Source organism: Peromyscus maniculatus, chromosome 9 (genome assembly GCF_049852395.1).
Source record: "Peromyscus maniculatus bairdii isolate BWxNUB_F1_BW_parent chromosome 9, HU_Pman_BW_mat_3.1, whole genome shotgun sequence".
NCBI lineage: Eukaryota > Metazoa > Chordata > Mammalia > Rodentia > Cricetidae > Peromyscus > Peromyscus maniculatus.
Window position 1 is genome coordinate 76138929 of NC_134860.1, and position 17949 is coordinate 76156877.

The 17949-nt window shown below is 42.5% G+C and overlaps 1 long non-coding RNA gene across 1 annotated transcript in view; it reads left to right on the forward strand.

Moving 5' to 3' along the window:
* The first annotated feature begins 421 nt into the window (after positions 1–421).
* Positions 422–17949, forward strand: part of LOC143267439 (uncharacterized) — a 30680-nt gene continuing 13152 nt past the window's right edge. The window contains exons 1-2 of the long non-coding RNA XR_013042552.1: positions 422–628; positions 16569–16644. This is a non-coding gene — a long non-coding RNA (uncharacterized LOC143267439). The remainder of the gene's footprint in view (positions 629–16568; positions 16645–17949) is intronic.

The following is a 17949-nucleotide window of genomic DNA, read 5'->3' on the forward strand; positions in this document are numbered from 1 at the left end:
TCCCCTCCTGTGGTCCTTTCACACCAAGCCAGTGTGCTTGTTAAGCCAAATAGATTTTCCAGTAACTTCTAGATTATAAAAAGTTCTCCCTCCATTACTTTGCGCCAAAAGGACTGCCTCAGTTCATCCATTTAAAAGTGTGAATAGGTTAATAATAAAAACTCTGAACTTATTTTAAAGCTTGAGTTTTCCAATTCGCTAACCAACTCTGCCCTGGGCAGGGACTCGGAAGCTGGGAGGGAGGGGACAACATCAACTTCTAGATTTCCTGCCTGCTTTATCGTCGCATTACGGCGCCTTCGTATCACCCCCATGTAGCCGCCTCTGCACTTTGCAGGGGTGGAGCTGGAAGCAAGCAAAACAGATAAGGAAAAGAAAGTTCTTCCTGCATAGACAAAAGTGCAGAACAGAATGGGAACTGACCTGGGCACTCTGGGTTTGGACGGCACAGGGCAGGTCCCTTTCCCAATTTTAGGCTGGTCGCCTTAGATGAAGAAAGGGGAACTGACAGGCCCAAAGCTGTAAGGAAGCGTGTTCAGAATTGGCCTTGAACATGTCTGGCCAGCCCGGTGGATGAAGAGGGGAGACCGTGACCCAAGGCCTGCCGGAAGGAGGAAAATCCCACCAGGTTTGGAGGGTGAGGAGGGTGAGGAAGAAGCTGGTGTTGGCCGTCTTCATTACCGAGCTGTAGCCCCTTTTCCTGTCTGTCTGCCTATCAGGGATCTATCTGGCTCGTAGCCCTTCACTACAATCTTCAAACCCAAAGGGAAAAATTGTGTTAGAGGGCACACTAGAACGTGAACAAGGGTAACATGAAGGAGCGGCTGGGGGAGGTGAGGGAGGGAAGAGTCTCAGGGCCAACGAGATCTCCATCGATTACTGTCAGTTGCTCCTCCATGTTTCTGGTGCTCCGCGCTCTTGTTATTCCAACCTCGTCCTTGCACTACGTCACATTCTAAAAGCATCCTTCACTTACACCTTCACATACCCCATGTACCTCTGCCTACTCAAGTCTAATCTGCTCCTTAGGGTGTCTTTTACCTTTAAAATTTTTAATGCTTTAAATTTTTTGATGGAAAAGGCTATATTTGCCTAATTTTCAGACTTTCTCTTTTATAATAGAATGTAATTCCTAGTTCATGTTTTCTTTAGAGTCTCTCTCTCTCTCTCTCTCTCTCTCTCTCTCTCTCTCTCTCTCTCTCTCTCTCTCTCTCTCTCTCTCTCTCTCTCTGTGTGTGTGTTTAGCACTGGCTGGCCTGGAGCTTATGTAGAACAGGCTGGCCTCAGACTTCTGTCCCCTCGGCTTCCTGTCTCTGCTTCCTGGATGCCAAAATTAAAAGCAAGCACCACCCTTCTTTGCCTTTCTCTAGCTTTTATTTCCTCAGATATTTGAAACATATATGTTATGTATCCTCACTTAATTATTTGACTATTCCACGATATGGAATATAGTCGTTTAACTCGTGATAGTTCATTTCTTCATTTTTAATAGTTTTTACTCTGTAAGAATGCAGAGATATGATTTGAGTGATGGTCCTGGTTAATTTTATGTCAGCTTGAAATAAGCTAGAGTTATTTTGGAAGCAGGGAATTCAACTGAGAAAATGTTTCTACCAGCTTGGCCCTGTAGTACATTTTCTTGATTAACAATTGATGTGGGGAGGGCCTAGCCCACTGTGTATGGCGCTGTAGGCAGGTCATCCGGAACTGTATAAGAAAGCAGCCTGAGCAAGTCACAAGAGCAAAGTCAGAAACCAGCCCCCCTCCAAGGCCCCTGTTTTAGCTCCTGCCCCCAGGCCCCTGTTGGAGTTCCTGCCCTGACTTCCTCCAATGTAAACTGAAATAAACCCTTTCCTCCCCGATTTGCTTTTGGTCATAGTGTTTATCACAGCAATAGTAGCCCTAACTAGGACAGGGACCTCAGGCCATTGTCTTTTCTGACGACTCAAAGTCAGCTTTGTCTCCATGTTAGTTTAATTTCTTTACCCAATTCTCCAAATCACTAATCATTCTACTTTATTTTATATTTGTGTGTGTGTGTGTGTGTGTGTGTGTGTGTGTGTGTGTGTGTGCTTGAATGTTGTGGACACATACATGCAGGTACCTGCAGAGGCCAGAAGAGGGCGTCAGATTCTCTGGAGCTACAATTACAAGCAGTTGTGAGTTACTGAATGGAAGAACTGGGAACTGTAGTCTGGTCCTCTAAATGAGCAACACGTGTTCTTAACTGCTGAGCCATCTCCCCAGACCCCTGTTAATTTGTCTTTAAGCCATTCCAATCTTCTGTTGAAGCGGTATATTGGGTTAACTTCCTTTATTGTGGTTTTTGTTGTTTAGATCTGGGATCCACCCCACCCCCAACCCCCACCCCAGTTTCAGTTTTCTAATGAATTCTCAATTTCGTCTTCCAGCTCCATGAATATACTAAGTTAATCAGAAAAAAAAGTCTAATAACTCTATCTTATCTCCCTTTAACATCTGTTTTGTTCTATAGCATTTCCCTTTAATTTCATTCATATTGTTGTGTCTTTGTATGTGCCTGGTTCTTTTTTAATTGAGTGCTACTCTTATGAGAAAAAAAAAAGTGCAGAAATAATTTAAAGCCTAGTATAATTTCACATTTCTCAAGATGAGATCTAAGTTTACTTCTGGCACAAACTAGGGGCTGTAGGTATCCCTAGGCCACACTGATCAATTCATGGGGATGAGACGACTCAGCCTGGCTCCTGGTGCCCATGAGACCCTGCTTAGTCCCAGTCACCCTTATTCCTAGGCTACATTCCTGTTGTATGAATATAGAGCTCACTCTTCGGGCAATGCCTCCACTCCAGTGTTGGCTTTCTATTTCACAAGGTGTCAGAAGCTCCTAGTCTCAGCTTTCATGGCAGCCAATACGCCTAGAGCAGAAGCCCAGCTCACCTAGCAAAACTTCACATTTCCCTCATAGCTTGCTATTCAGTTCCCCACTGTTAAGTCCTTGAATAAATCAAACATGTATTTTTGTGTTTCCAGCTTTTCAAATTGTCCTCAGTAAGAAGGTTGCTTCTATTGGCCATCATCAAAGAGTTCTTAGTGCACTGTTTTTAATTAAAATATTTTTCCATCTACGAAGGCTGTCTGCTGATATTGTTGGTCTTTCTATTTTCTTCTATCAGGGTGCTGAGTTCATCAAGCTTGTATTTTCTCTGTATAGCTGCATAGTTCTCTTTGTAACTAGTAGTTCTCAACAGTTAGGGCAGGGTCGATGGTCTCTTTAGAGAGCTGATCACCTATTGGTAAGTGATGAAGGAATAGTACCTGCTATACTTTTGAGCCACCAGGGAATAATAATAGAACAAAGCCATTGACCTTCTGCTGATGCTCAGGGAGGAACCCACTTACCTCCAGATCTCATTCTTTATAATCATAAGGATTGGCAGCCATGTATCCACCTGTGTAGTTATTTTCCAGCTCAGCTAGGATCAGAAGCATCTGATCCATGGGAAAGCTGATTCTGTATGACTTTCTCCAAAATGATGTATAGGCTTCCTACAGCTAAGCAACCTTTCTGCCTTGGCTACACAGAGGAAAATTGTCCTGAAGTCCTCTTCTTCCCAGAATTCTCCTGTTTTTCTGAATCAAATCTTACGATTTCAAATCTTTATCTCTTAGTGGTATTTGAGGATCATTGGACTTGGTACCTTCCTAAGAAGATGATGGTGATGGTAGTGGTGAGAATGATGATGATGAAAATAGCTGGACCATTATTTAACCTTTATTAAATGCCAGCCTTTAGGGCTGGAAAGATGGCTCAGTGGTTAAGAGCACTGGGTGTTCTTCCAGAGGACCTGGGTTCAATTCCCAGCACCCACATGGCAGCTCACAACTGTCTGTAACTCCAGTTCCAGGGAATCTGACACCCTTACACTAATGCACATAAAATAAAATAAAAATAAAATAAAAAAATAAATAAGTTAAATGCCAGCCTTGTGTTATACACTTTATGTGCAGTACATACACTACCCTCAAGAAACCATACACAATGGTTTTGTTGTCAATATAGTTACTTAAAAAGATGAATAACTGGTCTATGTTATTAAGTTGTAGTGAAAGTATTTTTTTTTAGAATTTTTTTTATTATTAATATTATTATTATTTTACAACACCATTCAGTTCAACATAATAGCCACAGAATCCCCTGTTCTCCCCCTCTCGCCCACCCCTCCCCCCAGCCCACCCCCCATTCCCACCTCCTCCAGATCAAGGTCTCCCCCGAGGACCGGGGTTGACCTGGTAGACTCAGTCCAGGCAGGTCCATTCCCCCCTCCCAGACCGAGCCAAGTGTCCCTGCATAAGTCCCAGGATTCAAACAGCCAACTCATGCAACGAGCCCAGGACCTGGCACCAATGCACAGCTGCCTCCCAAACAGATCAAGCCAAATGACTGTCTCACCCGTTCAGGTGGCCTGATCCAGTTGGGGGCCCCTCAGCCTTTGGTTCATAGATCCTGTGCTTCCATTCATTTGGTTATTTGTCCCGGTCCTTTATCCAACCTTGGCTTCAACAATTCTCGCTCATATAAACCCTCTTCTTACTCACTAATTAGACTCCCAGTGCTCCACCAGGGGCCCAGCCGTGGATGTCTGCCTTCAGATTCCTCAGTCCTTGGATGGGGTTTATGGCACCACTATCTGGGTGTCTGGCCATCCCATCACCAGAGTAGGTCAGTTCCTGCCGTCTCGCGACCATTGCCAGCAGTCTTTTGAGGGGGTATCTTTGTGGATCTCCGTGGGCCTCCCTAGCTCTCTGCTTCCTCCCCTTCTCACCTTCTCATGTGGTCTTCATTTACCATGGTCTCCTATTCCTTGTTCTCCCTCTCTTTTCTTGATCCAGCTAGGATCTCCCATTCTTTCCCTCGACTGTCGCCCTTCATTGTTCCCACTCATGACCAGGCTATTCATGTAGATCTCGTCCATTTCTCCGTGTCTTTTTTGGGGTCCCGTTTTCCAGGTAGCCTCACTGGTGATGTGAGTAGCAGTCTAGTCATCCTTGTTCCATATCTAGCATCTTCCTATGAGTGAGTACATACCATATTTGTCTTTCTGAGTCTGGGTTACCTCACTCAGGATGATTTTTTCTAGATCCATCCATTTGCCTGCAAACCGTGTGATGTCGTTGTTTTTCTCTGCTGAGTAGTATTCCATTGTGTATATGTGCCAAAATTTATTTATCCATTCTTCAGTTGAAGGGCATCTAGGTTGTTTCCAGGTTTTGGCTATTACAAACAATGCTGATATGAACATAGCTGAGCAAGTGCTCTTGTGGTATGATTGAGCATTTCTTGGGTATATGCCCAGGAGTGGTATAGCTGGATCTTGGGGGAGATTGATTCCCAATTTTCTAAGAATGCGCCATATTGATTTCCAAAGTGGTTGTACAAGCTTGCATTCCCACCAGCAGTGGAGGAGAGTTCCCCTAGTTCCACATCCTCTCCAGCATAAAGTGTCTTCAGTGTTTTTGATCTTAGCCACTCTGACAGGCGTAAGGTGGTATCTCAGAGTTGTCTTGATTTGCATTTCCCTGATGATTAGGGAAGTTGAGCAATTCCTTAAATGTCTTTCAGCCATTTGGGATTCCTCTGTTGAGAATTCTCTGTTTAGTTCTAAAGCCCATTTCTCAATTGGACTGTTGGTCCTTTTGATGTCTAATTTCTTGAGTTCCTTATATATTCTGGATATCAGTCCTCTGTCAGATGTGGGGTTGGTGAAGATCTTTTCCCATTCTGTAGGCTGTCGCTTTGCCTTGTTGACCGTATCCTTTGCTCTACAAAAGCTTCTCAGTTTCAAGAGGTCCCATTGATTGATTGTTTGTCTCAGTGTCTGCGCTACTGGTGTTATATTTAGGAAGTGATCTCCTATGCCAAGGCGTTCAAGACTATTTCCTACTTTTTCTTCTAGCAGGTTCAGAGTAGCTGGATTTATGTTGAGGTCTTTGATCCACTTGGACTTAAGTTTTGTGCACGGTGACAGATATGGATCTATTTGCAGCCTTCTACACGCTGATATCCAGTTATGCCAGCACCATTTGTTGAAGATGCTTTCTTTTTTCCATTGTACACTTTTGGCTTCTTTGTCAAATATTATATGTCCATAGGTGTGTGGGTTAATGTCAGGGTCTTCAATTCGATTCCATTGGTCCACATGTCGGTTTTTATGCCAATACCAGGCTGTTTTTATTACTGTAGCTCTATAGTAGAGCTTGAAGTCGGGGATTGTGATGCCTCCAGAAGTTGTTTTATTGTACAGGTTTCTTTTAGCTATCCTGGGTTTTTTGTTTTTCCATATGAAGTTGAGTATTGTTCTTTCCAGATCTGTGAAGAATTGTGTTGGTATTTTGATGGGGATTGCATTGAATCTGTAAATTGCTTTTGGTAAGATTGCCATTTTTACTATGTTAACCCTGCCTATCCATGAGCATGGGAGATCTTTCCATTTTCTGAGATCTTCTTCAATTTCTTTTTTCAGGGACTTAAAGTTCTTGTCATATAGGTCCTTCACTTGCTTGGTTAGTGTTACCCCAAGGTATTTTATGTCATTTTTGGCTATTGTAAAGGGTGATGTATCTCTAATTGCCTTCTCAGCTTCTTTGTCCATTGTATATAGGAGGGCTACTGATTTTTTTGAGTTGATCTTGTATCCTGCTATGTTGCTGAAGGTGTTTATAAGCTTTATCAATTCCTGGGTGGAATCTTTGGGGTCACTCAAGTATACTATCATGTCGTCTGCAAATAGGGAAAGCTTGACTTCTTCCTTTCCAATTTGAATCCCCTTAATCTCCTTATGTTGTCTTATTGCTCTGGCTAGAACTTCAAGTACTATATTGAATAAGTATGGGGAGAGTGGACAGCCTTGTCTCGTTCCTGATTTTAGTGGAATTGCTTTGAGTTTCTCTCCATTTAATTTGATGTTGGCTGTTGGTTTGCTATATATTGCCTTTATTATGTTTAGGTATGTTCCCTGTATTCCTGATCGCTCCAAGACTTTTATCATGAAGGGGTGTTGGATTTTGTCAAATGCCTTTTCTGCATCTAGTGAGATGATCATGTGGTTTTTTTCTTTGAGTTTGTTTATATAGTGTATTACATTGATGGACTTTCGTATGTTGAACCACCCTTGAATCCCTGGGATGAAGCCTACTTGATCATGGTGGATAATTGTTCTGATGTGTTCTTGGAGTCTGTTTGCCAGTATTTTATTGAGTATTTTTGCATCAATGTTCATGAGGGAGATCGGTCTGTAGTTCTCTTTCTTTGTTGCATCCTTGTTTGGTTTAGGAATCAGGGTAATTGTAGCCTCATAGAAGGAGTTTGGTAATGTTCCTTCTGTTTCTATTATGTGGAACAATTTAGAGAGTATTGGAATTAACTCTTCTTTGAAGATCTGGTAGAATTCTGCGCTGAAACCATCTGGTCCTGGGCTTTTTTTGGTTGGGAGACCTTTAATGACTGTTTCTATTTCCTTAGGGGTTATTGGACTATTTAAATAGTTTATCTGGTCTTGATTAAACTTAGGTATGTGGTATCTATCCAGAAAAATGTCCATTTCTTTTAGGTTTTCCAGTTTTGTGGAGTAGAGGTTTTTGAAATATGACCTTATAATTCTCTGGATTTCCTCAATGTCTGTTGTTATGTCCCCCTTTTCATTTCTGATTTTGTTGATTTGGATTCTCTCTCTCTGTCTTTTGGTTAGTTTGGATAAGGGCTTGTCTATCTTGTTGATTTTCTCAAAGAACCAACTCTTTGTTTCATTAATTTTTTGTATTATTCTCTTAGTTTCTAATTTATTAATTTCACCTCTCACTTTGATAATTTCCTGGCGTCTATTCTTCCTGGGAGACTTTGCTTCTTCTTGTTCTAGAGCTTTCAGATGTGCTGTTAATTCACTAGTGTGCGATTTCTCCAACTTCTTTATGTGGGCATTTAGTGCTATGAATTTCCCTCTTAACACTGCTTTCATAGTGTCCCATAAGTTTGGGTATGTGGTGTCTTCATTTTCATTGATCTCTAGGAAGTCTTTAATTTCTTTCTTTATTTCTTCCTTAACCCATTGGTGATTCAGTTGAGCATTATTCAGTTTCCATGAGGTTGTAGGTTTTCTGTAGTTTTTGTTGTTGTTGAAATCTAGCTTTAAACCATGGTGATCTGATAGAACACAGGAGGTTATTCTGATTGTTTTGTATCTGTTGAGATTTGCTTTGTGGCCAAGTATGTGGTCGATTTTAGAGAAAGTTCCATGGGGTGCTGAGAAGAAAGTATATTCTTTCTTGTTAGGATGGAATGTTCTGTAGATATCTATTAGGTCCAATTGGGTCATGACATCGGTTAAGTCCTTTATTTCTCTGTTAAGTTTCGAATTGGGAGATCTGTCCAGTGGTGAAAGTGGGGTGTTGAGATCTCCCACTATTAATGTGTGGGGTTTTATATGTGGTTTAAGCTTTAGTAATGTTTCTTTTACATATGTGGGTGCCCTTGTGTTTGGGGCATATATGTTCAGAATAGAAACTTCATCTTGGTCGATCTTTCCTGTGACGAGGATGTAATGTCCTTCTTGATCTCTTTAGATTGTTTTCAGTTTGAAGTCTATTTTGTTGGATATCAGGATGGCTACCCCTGCTTGTTTCTTAAGACCATTTGATTGAAAAGTCTTTTCCCAGCCTTTTATTCTTAGGTAGTGTCTATCTTTGAATTTGAGATGTGTTTCTTGTATGCAGCAGAAAGATGGGTCCTGCTTTCGTATCCATTCTGTAAGTCTATGTCTTTTTATAGGTGAATTAAGTCCGTTGATATTAAGGGATATTAATGACCAGTGATTCTTCATCTCTGTTATTTTTGGTGGTAGTGTGTGTGTACTTCTCTTCTTTGGGGTTTACTGTTGTGGCTTTATCTATTGCCTGTGTTTTCAAGTGTGTATCTGACTTCCCTCAGTTGGAATTTTCCTTCTAGTGCTTTCTGTAGGGCTGGGTTTGTGGATAGGTATTGTTTAAATCTGGCTTTGTCTTCGAATATCTTGTTCCTTCCGTCTATGATGATTGAAAGTTTTGCTGGGTATATTAGTCTGGGCTGACATTCATGGTCTCTTAGTGTCTGCATTACATCTGTCCAGGTCCTTCTGGCTTTCAAAGTCTCCATTGAGAAATCGGGTGTTATTCTGATGGGTTTACCTTTATAGGTCACTTGGCCTTTTTCCTTGGCTGCTCTTAATATTCTTTCTTTATTCTGTACATTTAGTTGTTTAATTATTATGTGTCGAGGGGACTTTTTTTGGGGGTCTAGTCTGTTTGGTGTTCTATAGGCTTCTTGTATCTTCATAGGCATTTCCTTCTTTAAGTTGGGAAAGTTTTCTTCTATAATTTTGTTGAATATATTTTCTGTGCCTTTGAGTTGGTATTCTTCACCTTCTTCTATCCCTATAATTCGTAGGTTTGGTCTTTTTATGGTGTCCCAGATTTCTTGGACATTTTGGTTCATGACTTTGTTGGCTTTAGTGTTTCCTTCGACTGATGGAACTATTTCTTCTACTGTATCTTCAATGCCAGAAATCCTCTCTTCCATCTCTTGCATTCTGTTGGTTATACTTGCATCCGAAGTTCCTGATCTTTTACTCAGGTTTTCTATTTCCAGCATTCCCTCTGTTTGTGTCTTTTTTATTTTTTCAATTTCCCTTTTCAGTTCTTGGGCTGTTTCCTTTGTTTGTTTCATTGCTTTTTCATGATTTTCTTTCAGTGCTTTATTGTTTTCTTCCAGGATTTTAATGTTTTCTTCCAGGACTTTATTGTTTTCTTGGAGGGCTTTATTGTTTTCTTCTAATTTGTTTGCCCTTTCCTCTAGTTGTTTACAGCGTTCTTCCAATTTTCTTGTCTTTTCCTCTACACAAGCCTCTACCTTCTTCATGAAGTTACTCATAAGGCTACTTTCTTCTGCTTCTTCCAATTTTTGGTGTTCAGGTCTAGATGTTGGAGGCGAGCTAGGTTCTGGTGATGCTGTATTGCTCTTCATTTTGCTGTATGTACTTCTGCTTTGACGTCTGCCCATCTCCTTGTGGTTCCTTCTTGGTCTTATCAGTGGACTTGTTTCACAAAGAGCTGACAGACTCAGGAAGACTCTCTCTCTTGTCCAAAAGGGAGTTCTCTTGTCCAAATCTTTGGTCCAGAAGGGAAGTCAGGGGCAAGCTCTGGTCCAGAATGGCAGTCGGGGACAGGCTGGGAGCTGGGGGCCGGTCTCTAAGTCTCAGGAAGTGGCTGGGGTCTTGGGCAGATGGGCGTGGGGGCAGGGCGCGGAGACTGCAGGGGCTGCCGGGGGCTTGGAAATGGGGATCCCTCCCGGTGGGGCTAGAAGGGGAGCTGCCCGGTGGCCAGAACCTGGTGCCAAGTTGGGCAGGCCTCTCAGGAGTGGCTGGTGGCCAGGGATGGGGTCCGGGCTGGACCCAGGCACTCACCTCTGGTCCAGAAGGGAAGTCGTCAGGGGCAGGCTGGGCGAAAGTATTTTTTCAAACTTGCAAGATATTCTCTTTTGATTATTTCCAGATGAAAGCTGTGCATATCTAATATAATTTTATTTGCATATTTATTTTTGAAATACTCACTACAAATAGCACAACAAGCCATATTTAGTATTGTATTTAATCAAACTTTTGAAGACTCAAAGTCCAAAGTGCAAAGATAACCTTGAAATTAGCATTCATCACTCCAAGACTTTGAGTTTTATTTGCTACTAAGTAGCAATAGAAACTTGAGAAAATTAAGTGACATTTCTATGGTTCTCAATTTATTAATGAAATTATATTATAATGAAAGAATTGGCTTAGATGATCCCTAAGACTCTCTGTGACATAAAATAAAGGAAAACCTATTAAGAGACATTTGCAGGTAGGACTTGGAACTCACCTTTAACCCCAGTACCCAGGAAGCAAAGGCAGGCAGCTTCTATGAGTTTGAGGCCGATCTAGTTTATATAGCAAGTTGTGTAATACCGAGTGCTACATGAGAGGCACTGTCTAAAACAGAGATGCTTGTTGCCTCATGTTTACTTGGAAACAATGGAAGAGGGTATCAACAGAAAAATAGATAAATATAATATACTCTGTGTGTGTGTGTGTGTGTGTGTGTGTGTGTGTGTGTGTGTGTGAAAGAGAGAGAGAGAGAGAGAGAGAGAGAGAGAGAGAGAGAGAGAGAGCAAGAGAGCCCCAAAACAATGAAATTCTATCCTTGATGGCAGTGGAATGTATCTGGAGGTGTCATATTTAGTGAAATAAACCAGACTCAGAAAGATAAAAACTTTGTGTCTTCATTTACTGAAAGTTAAGAAGGGCAAGAAGTGGTGTTAGGATGTGAGTCGATAGCCGATACCAAAGGAGAGTTAAATAGAATAAACAAGCTCTAATATTCTATAGACAGCAGGGGGAGTCTAAGTGTGTATGTGTGTGCACGTGTATGTATATATGTAAGTATATATGTGTGTATGTATAGATGTATGTATATATATATATATATATATATATATATATATGTATGGGGGAGGTATATATCATCTGAAAAACTGAGAGTGAAGAATGGAAGGTTACACTCAGGAACTGCTCAGTGTTTACTGAGGAGGACATGCTAATGGCCCTGATCCCATCATTACATATTGTGCACAGGCACGGAATTGTCACATGGGGCACCATGTATCTGTGTAGTTATAATCAAAAGTAAATAACTAAAAATTAAAAATAGACATTTCCTTGAGATAAAAATGTTTGTAATCTTAAAATATTATACAAATCAAATTGTGTTTAAAATACAATTGAAGAGAGTTATTTTATTAGCTCTTTGATTAAGCAGACCTGCCTTCCCTACTTTAAAAATCGCAATTTCCTATTTTCATTTACGTGGCGTACTTTAAACAAGATGTATATTTTCTTACACAGATCCACATCCAATGCAGATACTGGGAAAGCATGTGTGGCAGGCTCGGTTGGCTGCTTTCCTTCAATCTCTCCTTTCTCTTTTCCAGCTAATAAATGGACCCACTGAGCTCAGTATGGCAATATTCCCAGCTAGAAATGCTAGAGCTACCAGCACACAGCGGAACCATGAGCACGTGACAGAACACTGGCCAAGGAAACATGAAGTGACAGCTTCTAGAACTCGCTTATGGACTTCTTTGTTTTGTTTTGTTTTGTCTTGTTTTGTTTTTGAACCACCCTTCCTCCTTGATAGCCTTCTTTCTTTCAACCTAGAGTGTCCATTAAGGCTTCTAAGACCTCACAGGCGAGATACAGACCTCTTGCAACCAAGTGACAAATGTCGAATGCTAAGGGTGACAGAGGAGAAAGACCAAATGGCATTGTCGACAGCCCAAACTTGCATAGTTTAAGTTTCTGCTGAATGTGTACATAACAGTTTCGGTGAGCATTAGTTGTAATTCCCCATAGTAGAAGGTGATTCAAGTTTCGTTCTAGAGCTGCACTCAATCATATTTAATTTGCTCTGAGTGTTCGTATACCTAGCAGATGTGTAATCCATTCCAAGTCATTTATGTACACACACACACACACACACACACACACACACACTCACACTCACACTCACACTGCCCAGCAGGGTGGCCCCACCTTTAATCCCAGAACTCAGGAAGCAGAGGCAGATGGAACTTTGAGTTTGAAGCCAGCCTGATCTACAGGGTGAGTTTGAAGACAGCCAAGGCTACACAGAGGCACCCTCACAGCCCTCCACCCTCCTGACTGGCAGTGTATCTATCAGGTGCAGAGTTCTAGCATCAAGAGTCCTTATCTTCCAACTAGGCACACTGGGTGCCTCCCAGGACCCCATCCTGAAGACAGCTAGTCCTAGGACTCCGCAACCTCTCTAGGATTCCGAAGCTTCCATGAACCTACGTTCTGTAGTCATAGCACTCCTTCTAAAGAAGAAATCAAACTTAATTCTCAAGACAATAGCAACCAAGGCTGAAGTTACCCAGCTGCTAAGCAGCTGGGATGGGATGGGATGGGATGGGGCAAAGCTGGCTCCCCTCCCGACGATTCCCCACTGTCTCCGCTACTGTGTTTTCAAAATAAAAGCCACCCACTTTCTGCTTCCCAGTGAGTATAGGTTAGCCCATCACAACCCTTACTGCGGTAAGAGTGGGAAGGAGTGTTATCAGTTGCCCCCTCCTCTGCCGCCTTTTTATTTATTTTTTTTAAATTCAGGATCTCCATGTGTAGCCCAGACTGACCTTCACTCAATATTTAGCCCAGACTGGTGCTTTGAAATCAGCATCCTCCTGCCTCAGCTCCCGGAGCACCACAATTACAGGCACTCACCAGCACACATGAGGTTTTTTTCCTCGATGAGGAAAGAACTGTGCGGCTTTTTAAAAGTGGACCCCTCAGGCTTCTCTCATCTCACTTTTCTCATCCTAAATCGAGGGTTGTCATTTCTGCCTTGACTTTGCATCTGTGTTTTGCCTCGTCAAGATTCAGTAACAACAACAACAACAATAACAAAATGAGATATTAACAAAGAAAAAAGTTGAAATCTTTAGGGGAACAATGTGATATTATAACAAGAAAATTGATAAAACAGCAGATACCATAGCTGGCAAAATGAATTTTAGCTTTGGCATCCCTAGACACTCCTTAGTTCATTCTTAGTGAAATATATTTCAATCTAGAAAGAAACAGGGGCCCTGCCAACCATTATTAATGCTCACTTGCCTTTTAATTGAAGCACACTCTTAGAAAATGCCATATGCATCTGGGGAAATACAATGCACGAAGCGTAAGAATAAATCTTTTTTGAGATCCCGGGTATCTTTCTCTTTCAGTCACGCCACCATCTTTCTGGTTTATCGGTCCCCCCCCCCTTTTTTTTTTTTTTTTTTGCTAAACGTTCATGGTAATGCACACATTTCCCTTTTCCAGTAAATCACCCTTTTATAATTTGGCTTTCTTTCCATCTCAGCTTCCCATCAGAAGGGCTTTACCTCAGGCATATTGCAACCAATTTCCCCGTAATTAATGCCATATCTGCCTCAGAGTCCATTTCAACTCCCAAATGAAAATTGATGAGGCAGCCAACCACAAACAAGACTCACATATCACTGAGGAAAGTATCAGGCTGGGTTCCGGGCTTTGACGTTACAGGCCTGGATGAGAACGGGGGAGTTTGCTGGTCTTTTGCAGTGCACATTGCTCATAGTAAGTGTCTGCAAATTGCCATTAGCAGACGAGGAAAGGGATTTTATATGACCCCTATCAAATTCTGCCAGAAAGACTAATGATTAGAGGGGGCTGTGTTACAGGAACTGGGACTTCACAGCACATGAAATAATGTGTCTAGACTTGATCAAATGAGCCACACAGTGCAACAAAAGTCACCGGGCAAAGAGTAACTGCCCACTTAGGTAATTTCTCCCTATTCAAGTGGGATGCAGATGGTTCAGCCATGCCATTGCCTGTTGCTTAGGAAACAACTAAATCCTCCACCCACAAGCCTCGACTTTAGATTTCAGGGTGAGGGCTGCATAGGACATAAATGCATAGGGTAGCCATAAGGACGTGATCAAGAACACACTCATTCATTCTGTTCCTTCACTCACTCGGTTTTTATTTACCTGTATTCTGGGCTCTATTTGATGAATGAGAACAAACTGAAAAGAGGGAGGAAGGAAGGAAGGAGGGAGGGAGGGAGGAAGGAAGGAAGAAAGAGAGAGAAAAACACCATTTTTTCCTGCTGTGGCTGATGCTCTCAGGGCAGAGTGGCAGGGACTAGACAGACAGATGCTCACTAAATAGAAGGCGCTGGATGCTCTCATCAAAGAAGTAGCGATGGCATCTAGTCAAGCACGCGTGCAGGCATTTATGCATGAGGTGTTTGCAAATTGTGTGTGTGTGTGTGTGTGTGTGTGTGTGTGTGTGTGTGTGTGTGTGTGTGTAAAAGGCCACTGGAGCTTTTAGATGGAGCTAGCGAGCCAGGTTCAGAATGAGGGATTGGAAAGAATGCAGAGCGTCTGAGGTCTGCAACGGCATGGTCAATGGCTTGTTTACTGTCATTGGAAAGTTAATCGTTGCTGTAACCAGGATGTAAGGGGCATAGGAAAGAAGGCTTGAGAAAGGCTTCCCGATGCTAATCCCCCAAATACTAGGTCAGCAGTGTGAACACGGCAGATGTGAATATGACTATGAAAACATGCACCTATATGCATGTGTATGAATCCATGTACATGTGCATACATTTGTGTGTATGTCAATCAGCAATATGTGCCTTTTGTTTGGGCATCCCTTTATCATGTTTGTAGACACATCTCAAACATGAAATGTAGACACAAGCTCTTTCCTGCTCCCAAGGAAAGGACTTAACATCCCAGTTGGAGTTCTCTGGCTTTGGTTTATCTCACCGATACCTCCAAAGAGGTGGCAGAGTGCTGAGACACAGAATCCCAGAGATGTATCTGTTTCAGAACAGTGTGCCCTCGGTGGGAACATAAATCACACTCGCTTACTGACTCCACAAAGTCAACCTCTCTAAGGCTCGGCCATGCTGTCTCATTTTCAGACTGCTGTGAGCAGTGAGTAGCATGGTGGGTGGGGGGAGGAGTGTGATAAGAAGGGTACAGGAGAAGGCTCATGTGACCTCTTGTCAAGTATACTCTATAGAATCAGTGGATTCCCCAAAGAGGAGCCTGCCTCCAAAAGGTAAAATACTACCAATAAAAATGTACATTGGGCTGATGGCCTAATACTACTGCCTTTTATACTCTTTATATACTTTTATACTCTTGAATAAGCTGATTTGTTTTCATAATTTATTTTATGTAATAAAACTATTAGTCTCAAAAGTGATAAGTCAATTTTATGATTATTGAAATTCTTAAAACAGACTGATGATGATGATGATGAATGGCAATTCTTCGTATTCAGCGATACCTTACCTAAGTTCTGCTGAATTAGAAATTCCTAAAGGTACTTTGGGTGGAATGTTAGATATATATATATGATGGGCCGTTTTCAGCGTTTTAACCTCAAGGACATGGAACGGTTGGAAGGGATTCAAAGAGGGGTAATAAACTCTGATGGGGCTGGCTGAGCTGGCTAGCCACCCGAGAAGACAACACTGGTGTGTCAGCTTCGCTGAGAAAGCACCTTCCCGGGGCGGCTCTCACTCCCCTGACATCCCACTCGCGCTGAGGGCTGAGGACATTATTCACGGCCCACTGGCTCTGGGGCAGCTGTTGCGTCTTCAAAGATGCATGGAGTGGGCCTGTTTAGAGGTCAGTGGCACACTGAGTGACCCCTCCAGCTCCTTCATTCTATTTTGGCCCTTGGAGGTGGCCTAATTATATAAGGGGAGGAGACTCATAATGCAGGCAACTCAAATTTTTTCGCATGTTATGATTTACCTTTATTGATAAAAAAAAAATAAGCCCTCATTTAGTTTCAAAGTTGTCATACCCGAAGTTGGTAATAAAAACGAGTTTCAGATAGTCAATAATCTTGCTTTCACAAAGCAATGAAACTGTAGTTTAATGAAACTCTTGCTCATGGGTCTTTCAGAATCTGGATCCTTGAAGGGCATGGAGGCTTCAGAACAATGACCTGAGTGCAGCTGCTGAGTCTGGGAGACAGACAGGTCAGTGTAAAGCACTGGGTACCTAAGAGATGGTGTGTGCTGGGACCTGGGAGATGGTGTGCTAGGGCCTGGGAGATGGTGTGTTGGGACCTAAGAGATGGTGTGTGCTGGGGCCTGGGAGATGGTGTGTTGGGACCTAAGAGATGGTGTGTGCTGGGGCCTGGGAGATGGTGTGCTGGGGCCTGGGAGATGGTGTGCTGGGGCCTGGGAGATGGTGTGCTGGGGCCTGGGAGATGGTGTGTTGGGACCTGGGAGATGGTGTGCTGGGACCCGGGAGATGGTGTGCTGGGACCTGGGAGACAGCTAAGTCACTGGCTTTCATGTTTCATCCCAGAAGACCTGAGAGGTAGAAAGCTGAACCCATTGCCAAGTTCACCCCAGTTACTGGCTTGAAGAAGGTGACCCAGAGCACTGGGAGGTTAGAAAATCCCAGAGTTTTGTTGCTGTTCTCTTTGTTTTTATACGGAAATTGTTCTTTGTGTATATTTTCATCTACTTGAATCCACTTTTATGGGTCTATTTTACTTTGGACTTTTCAGAAACATTCTAGACCAGATTCCCTTACAGACGCATAAGACAGTGAGACCCTGTCTTGTGTGAGGCTCCCAGCTCACCATGTCCATGTCACCAAGGGAGGTGGCTCTCCCGCAGCAGCCCTTCCTTCAGCCTGTTGAGTCCCTGTAGGTGCCTCCACCCACCAACCCAACCCGATCTCTTCAGTGTATGTGTGTGTGTGTGTGTGTGTGTGTGTGTGTGTGTGTGTGTGTGTGTGAGGGTGTGAATGAAGAAGCTTGCATGCCAATGCATGCCTGTGGATGTCAGCCCTTGCCTTTCATTTTGTTTCAAAGAGTCTCTTCTCTGGTTTTCTGCTACATATGCCAAGCTACCTGGCCCAGGAGCTTCTGGGAAATCTCTCTGCCTTCCATTTCTTCACAGGGGAGCTGGGGTTGCAGATGCTCGTATTGCATGCTGGGTTTATGAGGGCTTCCAGGATCTGGGCCCAGTTACTCAGTAAACACTTCCAGAGCCCCTTTTCTGTCTCTTTTGACAGGACCTTACTATGTAGCCCTTTCTGACCTTGAAATCATGGTCTTCTTGCCTCAGCCTATAGAACACTGGGATTACATTCTCCCAGTTTTTTTTTCTTAAATATCTTTATCACTAGGAACAGTTCTATTTCAAGATCTTTCCCTGGGCATTTTCTGCGTCAGGCTTGTTGCTTAAGAAAGCCTATTAGATTTTAAAAATCTATTCATGTTCACATGTTTCATTCGGTAGAGTGAATTATCTGTATTTTAAAATTGT